We start from the raw sequence: 15,547 nt of genomic DNA, 5'->3' as shown, positions 1-15,547 counted from the left end.
TCATTAAAAAATCACCCTAATTAAAATACGCGCGCTGCGGCTAGGCCAGTTATTTGTAAACCACCTGATTGCTGGACTTATTACTTCTTGAATGGCTGAAAATGGAAGATTTTAATTTATCAGGGCTTGGTGAATGCCTACTAGCGCTAATAATAATAACAATGGTAAAAATGCAGTGTACTTACAACTCGTAGAAGAAATTTTCGTGACACATTTAAGAAAACTGATGCATACGTCTCAGTAGTGTTGCCGTATACCCGTGGTACAATGCACTTGCGCAGTGAATGGACTATGTGCGAATGATGTTGATCATACATTCGTTTCAGAAGTTGTCAGTTCCCTCACATTGTATCACCGTGCGTTAATCCTAGTGGCCTTAAAAAAGTAATTGTATGTAACTTACGTAATCAGTATTACAGTCCTACGAAATAGTGATAATAGTAATGATCTTTTAAAAATAATTTCATCTCATGCCCGAAACACAATTGAGCCCTCTTGCTTTTAAAAATCAGAAAATTACATGTTACCCTCTGCCTTAGATGTTCGACGAAACGTTGATGCTCAATGGTATGCAACAATTTGTTTGCCACAAGCCATCACTGAAATGAGGAGAACTTCACATCGTTATTCATCATGACATTGCAAACTATTATAAAGAAATCCAGAATGAGATTTTCACTCTGCAGCGGGGTGTGCGCTGATATGAAACTTCCTGGCAGATTAAAACTGTGTGTCCGACCGAGACTCGAACTCGGGACCTTTGCCTTTCGCGGGCAAGTGCTCTACCATCTGAGCTACCGAAGCACGACTCACGCCTCGTCCTCACAGCTTTACTTCTGCCAGTATCTCGTCTCCTACCTTCCAAACTTTAGAGAAGCTGTAAAGTTTAGAAGGTAGGAGACGAGATACTGGCAGAAGTAAAGCTGTGAGGACCGGGCGTGAGTCGTGCTTCGGTAGCTCAGAGGGTAGAGCACTTTCCCGCGAAAGGCAAAGGTCCCGAGTTCGAGTCTCGGTCGGACACACAGTTTTAATCTGCCAGGAAGTTTGTTATAAAGAAAGCCAAACAATTTACTGTCTGACATATGAAGAAACCAAATTAATGTCTAATTGTCTGAATACACATGATTTATACTGAGCTCACCACAATCATTGGCTAGCGATTTGAAAATATATAAAAGACGGTGGCATCGTCTACACGAAGTACAGTGAATTAGAGGAGCTGTCATTTCTACTCAGATGATTCATATGAAAAGGTTACGGATCTAATTACGGCCGCACGACGCGAATTATCAGGCTTTTAACACGGAATGGAAGTTGGATCTAGACGCATGGGACATTACGTTTCGGAAATCGTTAGGGAATTCAGTATTCCGAGATACACAGTGTGAAGAATATGCTAAGATTACCAAAATTTCACGCCTTACATCTCACCATGGAGTCATGGACTATGTACTGGCCGACGACCTACACTTAACGGTGAAGAACAGCGGTGTTTGCGTAGAGCTGTCAGTGCTAACAGACAAGCAACACGATTGAAATAACGGCAGAAATCAATTTGGGACGTACGACGGAAGCATCAGTTAGAACAGTGCGGCGAAAGGTGGCGTTAATGGGCTATTGCGGCAGAGGAGTGACGCGAGTGCCTTCGCTAAGAGCAAGACATCGCCTGCAGGAGCGCTCCTGAGCTCGTGACCATGTCGGTTGGACCTCAGACGACTGGAAAACCGTAGCCTGCTCGGATGGGTCCTGATTTCAGTTGGTAAGAGATGATGCTATCCAGTACGGGCAGATCCTGCGAAGGCATGGACCCAAGTCGTCGACAAAGCACTGTGCTAGAGCTCCGTAATGGTGTGGGCTGTGTTTACATAGGAGGAACTGGATCCTCTGGTCCACGTCAGCCGATCACTGACTGGAACTTGTGATGTTCGGCTACTTAGAGACCATTTGCAGCCATTCAACGATGGAATTTTTTATGGATTACAGTGCTTCAAATCACCGGGCCATAGCTGCTCGCGATTAGTTTGAAGAACATTTTGGACAATTCGATTGAATAGTTCGGCCACCCAGATCGCCAGACATGAATCCCATCGAACATTTATGGGACACAATCGATAGGTCAAGTCGTGCACGACATCCTGCACCGGCAATTTTGGACGGCTGTAGAAGCACCATGGCTCATTATTTCTGCATGGAACTTTTAACTACTTGTTGAGACCTTGCCACGCCGAACTGCTGCGCTGTGGAAGGCAAAAGGAGGTCGTACACGGTATTAGGATGTATCTCATGACTTCTGTCACGTCACTGTATTGTCTGGCGACTGCATTTTGTCCGCGTTGCTGTGGTCTTCAGTCCAGAGACTGGTTTGATGCGGCTCTCCATGCTACTCTATACTGTGCAAGATTCATCTCCCAGCACGTACTGCAACCTACATCTCTCTAGATCTGTTTAGTGTATTCATCTCTTGGTCTCCCTCTACGACTTTTACCCTCCGAACTGCCCTCCTAAATTGGTGATCCCTTGATGCCTCAGAATATGTCCTACTAACCGATCCCTTCTTCTAGTCAAGTTGTGCCACAAATTGCTCTTCTCCCCAGTTGTATTCAATACGTCCTCATTAGTTATGTGATCTACCCATCTAATCTTCAGCATTCTTCTGTAGCACCACATTTCGAAAGCTTCTATTCTCCTCTTGTCCAAACTACACTCCTGGAAATGGAAAAAAGAACACATTGACACCGGTGTGTCAGACCCACCATACTTGCTCCGGACACTGCGAGAGGGCTGTACAAGCAATGATCACACGCACGGCACAGCGGACACACCAGGAACCGCGGTGTTGGCCGTCGAATGGCGCTAGCTGCGCAGCATTTGTGCACCGCCGCCGTCAGTGTCAGCCAGTTTGCCGTGGCATACGGAGCTCCATCGCAGTCTTTAACACTGGTAGCATGCCGCGACAGCGTGGACGTGAACCGTATGTGGAGTTGACGGACTTTGAGCGAGGGCGTATAGTGGGCATGCGGGAGGCCGGGTGGACGTACCGCCGAATTGCTCAACACGTGGGGCGTGAGGTCTCCACAGTACATCGATGTTGTCGCCAGTGGTCGGCGGAAGGTGCACGTGCCCGTCGACCTGGGACCGGACCGCAGCAACGCACGGATGCACGCCAAGGCCGTAGGATCCTACGCAGTGCCGTAGGGGACCGCACCGCCACTTCCCAGCAAATTAGGGACACTGTTGCTCCTGGGGTATCGGCGAGGACCATTCGCAACCGTTTCCATGAAGCTGGGCTACGGTCCCGCACACCGTTAGGCCGTCTTCCGCTCACGCCCCAACATCGTGCAGCCCGCCTCCAGTGGTGTCGCGACAGGCGTGAATGGAGGGACGAATGGAGACGTGTCGTCTTCAGCGATGAGAGTCGCTTCTGCCTTGGTGCCAATGATGGTCGTATGCGTGTTTGGCGCCGTGCAGGTGAGCGCCACAATCAGGACTGCATACGACCGAGGCACACAGGGCCAACACCCGGCATCATGGTGTGGGGAGCGATCTCCTACACTGGCCGTACACCACTGGTGATCGTCGAGGGGACACTGAATAGTGCACGGTACATCCAAACCGTCATCGAACCCATCGTTCTACCATTCCTAGACCGGCAAGGGAACTTGCTGTTCCAACAGGACAATGCACGTCCGCATGTATCCCGTGCCACCCAACGTGCTCTAGAAGGTGTAAGTCAACCACCCTGGCCAGCAAGATCTCCGGATCTGTCCCCCACTGAGCATGTTTGGGACTGGATGTAGCGTCGTCTCACGCGGTCTGCACGTCCAGCACGAACGCTGGTCCAACTGAGGCGCCAGGTGGAAATGGCATGGCAAGCCGTTCCACAGGACTACATCCAGCATCTCTACGATCGTCTCCATGGGAGAATAGCAGCCTGCATTGCTGCGAAAGGTGGATATACACTGTACTAGTGCCGACATTGTGCATGCTCTGTTGCCTGTGTCTATGTGCCTGTGGTTATGTCAGTGTGATCATGTGATGTATCTGGCCCCAGGAATGTGTCAATAAAGTTTCCCCTTCCTGGGACAATGAATTCACGGTGTTCTTATTTCAATTTCCAGGAGTGTATTTATCGTCCACGTTTCACTTCCATACATGGCTACACTCCATACAAATAATTTCAGAAAAGACTTCCTGACACTTAAGTCTATACTCGATGTTAACAAATTTCTCTTCTTCAGAAATGCTTTCCTTGCAATTGCCAGTCTACATTTTGTATCCTCTCTCCTTCGACCATCATCAGTTATTTTGCTCCCCGAATGGCAAAACTCATTTACTATTTTAAGCATCTTATTTCCTAATCTAATACCCTCAGCATCACCCGATTTAATTCGACTAAAACCCATTATCCTCGTTTCGCTTTTGTTGATGTTCATCTTATATCCTCCTTTCAAGACGCTGTCCATTCCGTTCAGCTGCTCTCCCAGGTCCTTTGCTGTCTCTGACAGAATGACAGTGTCATCGGCGAACCTCAAAGTTTTACTTCCTTCTCCATGGATTTTAATTTCTTCTCCGAATTTTTCTTTAGTTTTCTTTACTGCTTGCTCAATATACAGATTGAATAACGTCGGGGATAGGCTACAACCCTGTCTCACTCCCTTCATAACCACTGCTTCCCTTTCATGCCCCTCTATGTCAAACAAAAAATACACGGACACGGGTTTTGAACACCTGAGAAGCTGCTACTTCCAAAATGACATTTTTTTTTCTTTATCGAATTTCAATTCCCCCCGAAGGGGGCGTGCTGGCAGCAGCTTAGTATGCCTCTCTTCAACCTACAGACTTTGTTAAAAAAGATGAAGAGAAAAAATAATAAAAAAACAGTCCATAAAATCGGAGACTTAAAGAGTAACATGGCGAATAAAAATCGTGGAACTTAAAACAAAGAACATAGGGATGACAAAATACATACGAAGCAGACGGGTAAAACAATAGACAGACAATTAAAAAACACGGCGACAGTCTGATTTCTGTTCGCAAAAGATATAAAATTCACACCTAGCGACAGCATGGTTTCTGTTCGCAACACGAGAAAGACGAACAACACTGTACAGGCACTGAAACACTGCACTAAAAAGTTGGCAAATGTGACATACCACAGCCGAGAGCGGGTGGGGGGAAAACTGGACAGATGATGGGAAAATAAAAAGGGGAGGAAGGAGAGGAAAAGCGAAGGGGGAGGAGGCGGGAAAGGAGCCGATGGAGGATGAGGACCCATAAGAGGGGTGGGGGGTGCTGGGCAGACGCGACAGGGAGTGGGGAAGGCAGAGGAGGGGAATACAAAAGGACTCGGGTGGGGGAAGGGAGGTAGGGAGAGGTTTGGTGGGGATAAAACTGGCCACATTTTTGTGGTGCCAACACCAGAATAGGGAAATTGTTTCAGCAATTGATTCGAGTGCACGTTAAAGACTGTACTTTTAAGGGCGAATGTTTTGAAAAAAAATACACAAAATAAAATAAAACGATCTGAGACGAGAATATTTTTTTCATTATTTTTGTGACGCTTAAATAGGCGACTCTCGCATGTGTCGGAGCAGCCACTAAGTAAGGTGGCAGCTCACAGCGGCCTTCCGGAGATCGCTCTGTGGTCGCACGGCGCTACTCAAGGGTAAGGAGGGCGCTGCGGCGGGCCCCGGCATCTCGGCAGGAACAGATTGGCTGTGCGGAGGGAGGGTGGGGCTCGCCGGAGGGGAGGCGCCGTGATTAGCCATAACTCAGCCGATGTGGGGCACCGGGCCCCGACAGCTGATCCCAGCTCCCCGCGTCCTACAAGCCTCCCTCTCTCACTCTTCCGCCTTTGTGACATCTTGGTTATCAAGTATTTTACATAATTGCTAAAAAATAAGCGTGAAGCTTACGAAGTCGAATGGTGGACAACACGTCATGTCGTACTACACTACTGGCTACTAAAAATGCAACACACAGGACTGCAAATAATGAAATTTTACCTTTAAATATTTTAATAAAAATGGCAGTCCAGGCCATCCTCAGACCTACACTACTGGCCATTAAAATTGCTACACCAAGAAGAAATGCAGATGTTAAACGGGTGTTCATTGGACAAATATGTTATACTAGAACTGACATCTGATTATATTTTCACGCAATTTTGGTGCATAGATCCTGAAAAATCATTACCCACAACAACCACCTCTGGCCGTAATAACGACCTTGATACGCCTGGGCATTGAGTCAAACAGAGCTTGGATGGCATGTACAGCTACAACTGCCCATGCAGCTTCAACACGATACCACAGTTCATCAACAGCAGTGACTGGCGTATTGTCACGAGCCAGTTGCTCGGCCACCATTGACCAGACCTTTTCAGTTGGTGAAGGATCTGGAGATCGTGCTGGCCAGGGCAGCAGTCGAACATTTCCTGTATCCAGAAAAGCCCGTACAGGACCTGGAACATGCGGTCGTGCATTATCCTGCTGAAATATAGGGTTTCGCAGGCATCGGATGAAGGGCAGAGCAACGGGTCGTAACACAACTGAAATGTAACGCTCTCTGATCAAAGTGCCGTCAATGCGAGTAAGAGGTGACCGAGACGTGTAACCAATGGCACCCCATACCATCACGCTGAGTGACACGCCAGTATGGCGATGACGAATACACGCTTCCAATGTGCGTTGACCACGATGTCGCCAAACACAGATGCGACCATCATGATGCTGTAAACAGAACCTGGATTCATTCCATTGCCATTCGTGCACCCAGGTTCGTCGTTGAGTACACCATCGCGGGCGCTCCTGTCTGTGATACAGCGTCAAGTGTAACCGCAGCCATGGTCTCCGAGCTGATAGTCCATGCTGCTGCAAACGCCCTCGAACTGTTCGTGTAGATGGTTGTTGTCTTGCAGACGTCCCCATCTGTTGACTCAGGGATCGAGACGTGGCTGCACGATCCGTTACAGCCATGCGGATACGATGCCTGTGATCTCGACTGCTAGTGATACGAGGCCGTTGGGATGCAGCACGGCGTTCCGTATTACCCGTCTGAACCCACCGATTCCATATTCTGCTAACAGTCATTGGATCTCGACCAACGCGAGCAGCAATATCGCGATATGATAAACCGCAATCGCGATAGGCTACAATCCGACCTTTATCAAAGTCGGAAACGTGATGGTACCAATTTCTCCTCCTTACACGAGGCACCACAACAACGTTTCACCAGGCAACGCCGGTCAGCTGCTGTTTGTGTATGAGTAATCGGTTCGAAACTTTCCTCATGTCAACACGTTGTAGGTGACGCCACAGGCGCCAACCTTGTGCGAGTGCTCTGAAAAGCTAATCATTTGCATATCACAGCATCTTCTTTCTGTCGGTTAAATTTCGCGTCTGTAGCACGTCATCATCGTCGTGTAGCAATTTTAAGGGGCAGTAGTGTAGATGTTGTGAGGAGCCAGTGTACGAAGCCCGCGTGTACTGTCGACCGCCACCTAACACGAACTGCCGATACCTTATTATGCTGGGACCAGACGACATTGTTGGAAATGAAACAAGAAGAAACTGTACGTAAATAGAAAGGGGATCACTGGTATCAGCTGCAGCGGGAAATAAAGCGGAATAAGGGCGATGAATGAAAATGTGTACCGGAGCGGCATTCGGACCCGGGATCTCTTGCTTGCTAGGCTTACTGTGTCCCGGTCGGTGCAGTGGTTACCCCAACTGCCTAGCAAGAAGGAGATCCCGGGGTCGAATCCCGGTCCGGTACACATTTTCATTCGTCGCCGCTTATTCCGCTTTATGTCCCGCTGCAGCTGATAGCAGTAATCCCCCTTCAATTCACACCTTGTGTTTCACAGCTGCTGGATCTGCAAGGTGTCTGTTCTTTCGAAGAAGCAGACACCGTACACTAGAGCAATAAGAAACTGGTTGTCACAAATGGGGCCACACATTCTTACATAGCAGCTTCATAAATAGCTTAACCCTCCATTTCGTTGATTTAGAAACTTCTAAACACAACGCCCATACTTGTTTAGCTGGTCAGTTCGCATATTATGCCCTCTGTTGCAAGACTCCTCCCCTACAACAACAAATCTCTTATTTGGAAAGTGAGCAGCACAAAATTCGAAGACATCGCAAGTACAAGCATTTCTACCACAACTTCTTTCATTCCATCGTACGAAGAGTGATGCATGTACTCCTTTTCGTTATATTTTAAGAAAAGTTCTTATGAAATGGTTGACGACTTCACGACCACTCTTTGACGTCTGGTGTATTGGCACTCTTCTCGGCATCTTTGGCCAACAGCCGTTTAATGCTTTTTGGAAACAGAAAAACAACGACCGATACTTACACAACCTTACATTCTTCACCCGAATTACAAATGAACTATGATAAATCCTCTCATAACTAGCGCGAGACAGACGCAGAAACCGCAACACACCGGACACGATATAGAAAACCTGAAATGCATGCTGGTTAACAATGGGTACTCAGTGAGAGATAAAAGAAGGGGCACGGTACCTAAAATCCGGCGAATTGACCAAAAGAAGACGGAAGGGTGGGTATGGCTTTTCTTACACATATTTCCAGGATGACGGACAGAATCAGCCATATACAGTGCAAACGCAGCTAATTTAAACCGACCACGAAGATCAGAGAGGTTATCAGATCGGCGAAGGACAAAAGGGGTCCATTCACAGTGTCAGGAGTGTATCGCGTATCCTAACACAAAATTCTGTGTTGGAATGATCGGACGATCGATCATTACCATTATCGACGAATATAAACAGCAGGTCCTCACTGCTGAGGAGAGCTGTCAAACCAGTTTCTTAAGGGGCACGACAACAACTTCAACAAGAAAGAGGAGAGTCGCTCTATAAACAGAGTTTAATTTTCCTTAGTGCAACAGAGACCGTTGTATCGTGTTACTCTGACTAGACTATCTCTTGCAATCCTTTTCATATTGTGGTTATTTTTAACCTTATATCTGCGATTTAAGTGATACCAACCACGTACTGTTACGTAGTTAACAGACCGAGTGGTTCTAGACGCTTCAGTCCGGAACCGCGCGACCGCAACGGTCGCAGGTTCGAATCCTGTCTCGGGCATGGATGTGTGTGATGTCCTTCGGTTAGTTAGGTTTAGGTAGTTCTAAGTCTAGGGGACTGATGACCTCAGATCTTAAGTCTCATAGTGCTCAGAGCCATTTGAACCATTTTTCAACCTAGTTAACAACAGTTTTCAGTCCCAAAAATCAGGGCACATATGTATTTACATCCGCAGTGCCTCTATTGGCCTGTTCAGTTGATGCAAGTCCCTATGTGACGAATCAAGGTGGATAGCAGGTACTTTGATTCGCAATTTAATTTCCTAGTATTTAACTCTCCACTGTTTTATTCCTCTTCTAAACACGGCACCTAAAGAAACTTGCTAAGACTTGGAAATTGATAACGCAAGTATTTGTGTGATCCGAGCCTGTAAAATACAGTAAATAAATTTCGAAGGCAGTATTGGCTAGTCGTATATCTATGGCAACAAGAAGGCAGTTAACACACACACAAAACTTTGCTGCACCGCGCAAATTTTCACAAACCGTACAGATATTTAGAAAATTCAATTCGAACCTTAACAACTTTAACTTGGGATGTTTCGAATAAGCCAATGAGAAGACTGCATTTCTTATACTTCCTATTACTCTTCAATTTTAATAAATCAGATGCTTCATAATATAGCTAACATGACGAGACCGCCCGTCCGATACATGTACATATATAACAATTTCTTTTCCTTTATTGAATTTCGATTCGGCTGACAGCAGCATAATACGCCGCTCTACAGGCGATAGAAGAGTTAAAAAACATAATGGGAAGATTACAAACAACATGTAAAGGCGATAAAACGGTGCTTTTGCCCGCAGCCCGTGGTCGTGCGGTAGCGTTCTCGCTTCTTACGCCCGGGTTCCCGGGTTCGATTCCCGACGGGGTCAGGGATTTTCTCTGCCTCGTGATGGCTGGGTGTTGTGTGATGTCCTTAGGTTAGTTAGGTTTAAGTAGTTCTAATTCTAGGGGACTGATGAGCATAGATGTTTAGTCCCATAGTGCTCAGAGCCATTTGAACCATTTTTTTGAACGGTGGCTTTGTTAAAAACAGTAAAATGGCGGAAAGTTTCGGAAGTTAAAATACAAAAACACACGGGGTTGACGACGCTAATGAAGATACATAGTAAGTACACAGGCACAATTAAAGAACACAGCCACAGTATGGTTTCTGTTCGCAACACTTTAAAAAGGGGGCACACAACACTGAACACTCAAACACTGCACCATAGATTAGAGACGAAGATAAACACACCACGGCCTAAAGCAAATGGGCGGGGGGAAGGGGGGGGGGGGGAGAACCCAGACGGACGAGGGGAAAAGAGGGTAGGGAAAAATAAAACGGGGTGTAATACTAATTTAACGTTTGCTGTAATTAGATAATAATAATAACAACAGCAAGGAGATATTACGAATCGCGCTTGGGATTTGCATTTTGTCAATGTGACTCTTTTTGATGCGTACTACGAGGACTTTAAGTAAGTGATGCAACACATTTCTTTCTTTGCCAGTTTCCTTTGAACAGATCAGGAATTTATTGTGGAACATCGTGGAATATTCCCGCTTCAACCCCTATGGTTTCGTGAAATTCCGATAGGTGGCAGTGTCCTACGTAGATTTCAAAGTGGCGTCTGTAACTGAGGTGTGTTCCAAGCAGGAAGCCGTCACTGAGTTTTTTTTTGGAGGAAACCCAGAGCATTTCAAATATTGGAAGGTGCCTGCAGAATACCTACGGAGAACTGGCAGTGAACAAAAGTATGGCGAGTCGTTGGGAGACGGATCTGTCATCGCAGCAACAAGGTCGCGCAAATCTGTCCCATCTCCCGCGTGCCAGCCGCCACACTCACAGCTGTGACTTCTGCAATGTGCGAACGTTGGTCATTCTCATTTAATGTGATCGACGGATGACAACCAGACAGCTTGTTGTTCAAGTGGACCGCTCTGCTAGTAGTGCTGACACACTGGTCCACCAGCAGGGGCAGTCAAAGGTGTGTACCAACTGGGTTCTGCGTCGCCTAACAGAAGACTATAAAGAACAACGAGGGACCATCTGTGCAGATTTGCTTGCGCGTTACGAGGCTGATATTGAGAAATTTTAGTCGAACATCGTCAAGACGATGAAGCATGGATACATCACTTAGAACGGTACTGCAAACGACAATCCATGGAGTGGCACCACACTATCTCTCCTGCGAAGAAAAAATTCAAAGCGACAGCTTCACCCGATAAAGTCATAGCGGCCGTCTTCTGGGGCTCTGAAGGTGTTATTCTATTTGATTGTCTCCCTCTTGGTGCAACAAAAAAATGGTTCAAATGGCTCTGAGCACTATGGGACTTAACATCTGAGGTCATCAGTCCCCTAGAACTTAGAACTACTTAAACATAACTAACTTAAGGACATCACACACATCCATGCCCGAGGCAGGATTCGAACCTGCGACCGTAGCGGTCGCGCGGCTCCAGACTGAAGCGCCTAGAACCGCTCGGTCACTTGGTGCAACAATTAACTCTGAAGCATATGGTGCTACCTTCAGGAAATTGAAGAACGACTTCAGTGTGTCCGTATCCACAAAAATGCAAACGTATTTCTCCTTCTCCATGAGACGGTGGCAGGGGTAAAATACAGGGAGCGAAAGGCTATTTACAATTTGTACAGAAACCAGATGGCAGTTATAAGAGTCGAGGGGCATGAAAGGGAAGCAGTGGTTGGGAAGGGAGAGAGACAGGATTGTAGCCTCTCCCCGATGCTATTCAATCTGTATATTGAGCAAGCAGTAAAGGAAACGATACAAAAGTTCGGAATAGGTATTAAAATCCATGGAGAAGAAAGTAAAACTTTGAGGTTCACCGATGACATTGTTATTCTGTCAGAGGCAGCAGAGGACTTGGAAGAGCAGTTGAACGGAATGGATAGTGTCTTGAAGGGAGGATATAAGATGAACATCAGCAAAAGCAAAATGAGGATAATGGAATGTAGTCGAATTAAGTCGGGTGATGCTGCGGGAAGTAGATCAGGAAATGAGACACTTAAAGTAGTGAAGGAGTTTTGTTATTTGGGGAGCAAAATAACTGATGATGGTCGAAGTAGAGAGGATATAAAATGTAGACTGGCAATGGCAAGGAAAACGTTTCTCAAGAAGAGAAATTTGTTAATATCGAGTATTGATTTAAGTGCCAGGAAGTCGTTTCTGAAAGTATTTGTATGGAGTGCAGCCATGTATGATAGTGAAACATGGACGATAAATAGTTTGGACAAGAAGAGAATAGAAGCTTTCGAAATTTGGTGGTACAGAAGAATGCTGAAGATTAGATGGGTAGGTCACATAACTAATGAGGAGGTATTGAATAGAACTGGGGAGAACAGCCCGCAGGTCGTGGTCGTGCGGTAGCGTTCTCGCTTCCCGCGCTCGGGTTCCCGGGTTCGATTCCCGGCGGGGTCAGGGATTTTCTCTGCCTCGTGATGACTGGGTGTTGTGTGCTGTCCTTAGGTTAGTTAGGTTTAAGTAGTTCTAAGTTCTAGGGGACTGATGACTATAGATGTTAAGTCCCATAGTGCTCAGAGCCATTTTTGGGGAGAAGAGGGGTTTGTGGCACAACTAGACGAGAAGAAGGGACCGGTTGTTAGGACATGTTCTGAGGCATCAAGCTATCACAAATTTAGCATTGGAGGGCAGCGTGGAGGGTAAAAATCGTAGAGGGAGACCAAGAGATGGATACACTAAGCAGATTCAGAAGGATGTGGGCTCCAGCAGGTACTGGGAGATGAAGAGGCTTGCACAGGATAGAGTAGCATGGAGAGCTGCATCAAACCAGTCTCAGGACTGAAGACCACAACAACATGAGAAAACGCTAGGCCTCACACGATATTCTGCATCAGAGAGGAGATTACAAAATTTCATTGGATTGTTCTTCCTAATTTCCCTCCCCCCACTCCCGTATATTTTGATCTTGCACCTTCCGACTTCTATCTCCCTGGCACAATAAAGGATGCATTCTGTGGGAAGCAGTAATTAGATGATGGGCAGCTTATTGATAAAGCAAGACATTGACTCCGACGTCGACTCGTACAGCGGTAATATGAACATACAGATTCTCCCAGTAAGTTGATGTAAGGCCATGGCATTGAACTGACATTATTTTGAAAAATAGTGTAACCAAAGGGATGCGGAATAACGTGGTATACATATGAATCTTGAATAAAACCAACTTGCTTTCGGGAAAAAAAATGTGTTGCATTGCTTATTGAAGTAACAACTAACTCTTTATACTGATGAAGTAATAAGTGCTATCGACAGGGGATGTCAAACTGATTCCATATTTTTAGATTTCCAGAAGGCTTTAGACACAGTTCCTCACAAGCGTCTTCTAACCAAACTGCGTGCCTACGGAGTATCGCCTCAGTTGTGCGATTGGATTCGTGATTTCCTGTCAGAAAGGTCACAGTTCGTAGTAATAGACGGAAAGTCATCGAGTAAAACAGAAGTTATATCGGGCGTTCCCCAAGGAAGTGTAATAGGTCCTCTATTGTTCCTGATCCATATTAACGACAATCTGAGAAGCCGTCTTAGATTGTTTGCAGATGGTGCTGTCATTTACCGTCTTGTAAAGTCATCAGATGATACAAACGACTTGCAAAATGATTTAGATAAGATATCTGTATGATGCTCAAAGTGGCAATTGACCCTGAATAAAGAAATGTGTGAAGTTATTCACATGAGTGCTAAAAGAAGTCTGCTAAATTTCTATTACGCGATAAGTCACACAAATCTGAGGGCTGTAAATTCAACTAAATACTTAGGGATTACAACTACAAATAACCTAATTTGGAACGATCACATAGATAATATTGTGGGTAGAGCAAACCAAAGACTGCGATTCATTGGCAGAACACTTAGAAGGTGCAACAGGTCTACCAAAGCGACTGCTTACACTACACTTGTACGCCCTATTCTGGAGTATTGCTGTGCGGTGTGAGATCCGCATCAGGTGGCACTGACGGATGACATCGAAAAAGTACAAAGAAGGGCAGCTCGTTTTGTATTATCGCGAAATAGGGGAGATAGTGTCACAGGCATGATACGTGAATTGGAGTGCCAATCATTAAAACAAAGGCGATTTTCGTTGCGACGGGATCTTCTCATGAAATTTCAATCTCCAGTTTTCTCCTCCGATTGAGAAAAACATTCTGTTGGCACCCACCTACATAGGGAGAAATGATCATCACGATAAAAAAAGAGAAATCAGGGCTCCTACATAAAAATTTAAGTGCTCGTTTTTCCGGCGTGCCGTTCGAGAGTGGAATGGTAGAGAGACAGCAACAAGGTGGTTCATTGAACCCTCTGCCAGGCACTTTATTGTGAACAGCAGAGTAATTACGTAGATGTGGAACGACCAACGTACTTCTCACTCTAAGGGTGCCTGTGTTATGGGCACTTGTTTGTTAAGTTGTGCTCCTCTGCAACTCTCAGAGTGATATTATATGAAGGTTGCGTGTTTCAGCTGTTTATGGATTACTTTATGTATTAGCTTAAGAATGTTTATCGCGATTCCGTAATTTTGTTATCCTGCTCATGTCGTTTTTCAGGGTGGATGATATTTGGATGTCTATTAAATTGAGTTCCTGTTATCGTTCTAAATGTTTTATTATTTCTCTGAGCTATTAACAAAACACACTCCGGGTTCAACTCTCAATAGCAGATTGGCATAATTACAGATATGAGGGCACTCCATCATCAATGAATACTTGTCCTTCATTTGATGAAATATCCTGACAGGGTCGCTACATGCAATATAAAATTCGCAGTATTGTGGAAAGAAAATATACATTATGCTCCACACATCGTTAGATTGTCGCACTTGCTGTTGCCCTCTGTATGAGGTAATAACAATATCTTTTCAAGATATGTGAACTCTAACAAACGGTGCCATACATTTCATTGATGTTAGGGCCGCCGCCGCCGTTTTTCTTAGTGATGGATTTAAGCCTTATCAGCAGTTTAGCTTGTAAGAGCTCCAGTTTTGTATTTGTCAAGTCTCTAGGTGTTTGCAATACCTTAATACCTTTTCGATATGATGTCTGCAGCCATAACTTTCGCAATAACCTCGCTCCAGTTTACTGCAGCACCGCTTCGGAAGAGAGAAGAGAGTCGCAGTTGGGACGACTGTATGTCTGACCGGCAACTCCCGGACTTACGGAGGCACCTGTAGGGCGGGAATTCCCATTAGCAGCCGGCACGGCTTCGTCATCTTCAGGAGAAAAGCCGGCCGCTTTCCTAGGAAACCGAGGCGTGGCGCCTCGTTGTTTGCGTTGGCCAGTCTGAGGGCCAGCAGTCAGCATTGTCGTCTCCAGGGCTGTCCAGCGCCCGCTCCATTTTCCAGTACTGGACACGTCGCAGCACAGCACGTATACGCATAGGATAAATAGTACACGGTGATTATTAA

The sequence above is a fragment of the Schistocerca americana genome, chromosome 7, assembly GCF_021461395.2.
Source record: "Schistocerca americana isolate TAMUIC-IGC-003095 chromosome 7, iqSchAmer2.1, whole genome shotgun sequence".
NCBI classification, from domain to species: domain Eukaryota; kingdom Metazoa; phylum Arthropoda; class Insecta; order Orthoptera; family Acrididae; genus Schistocerca; species Schistocerca americana.
The sequence above is the reverse complement of the archived record's forward strand: the minus strand, read 5'-3'. Positions refer to the sequence as shown.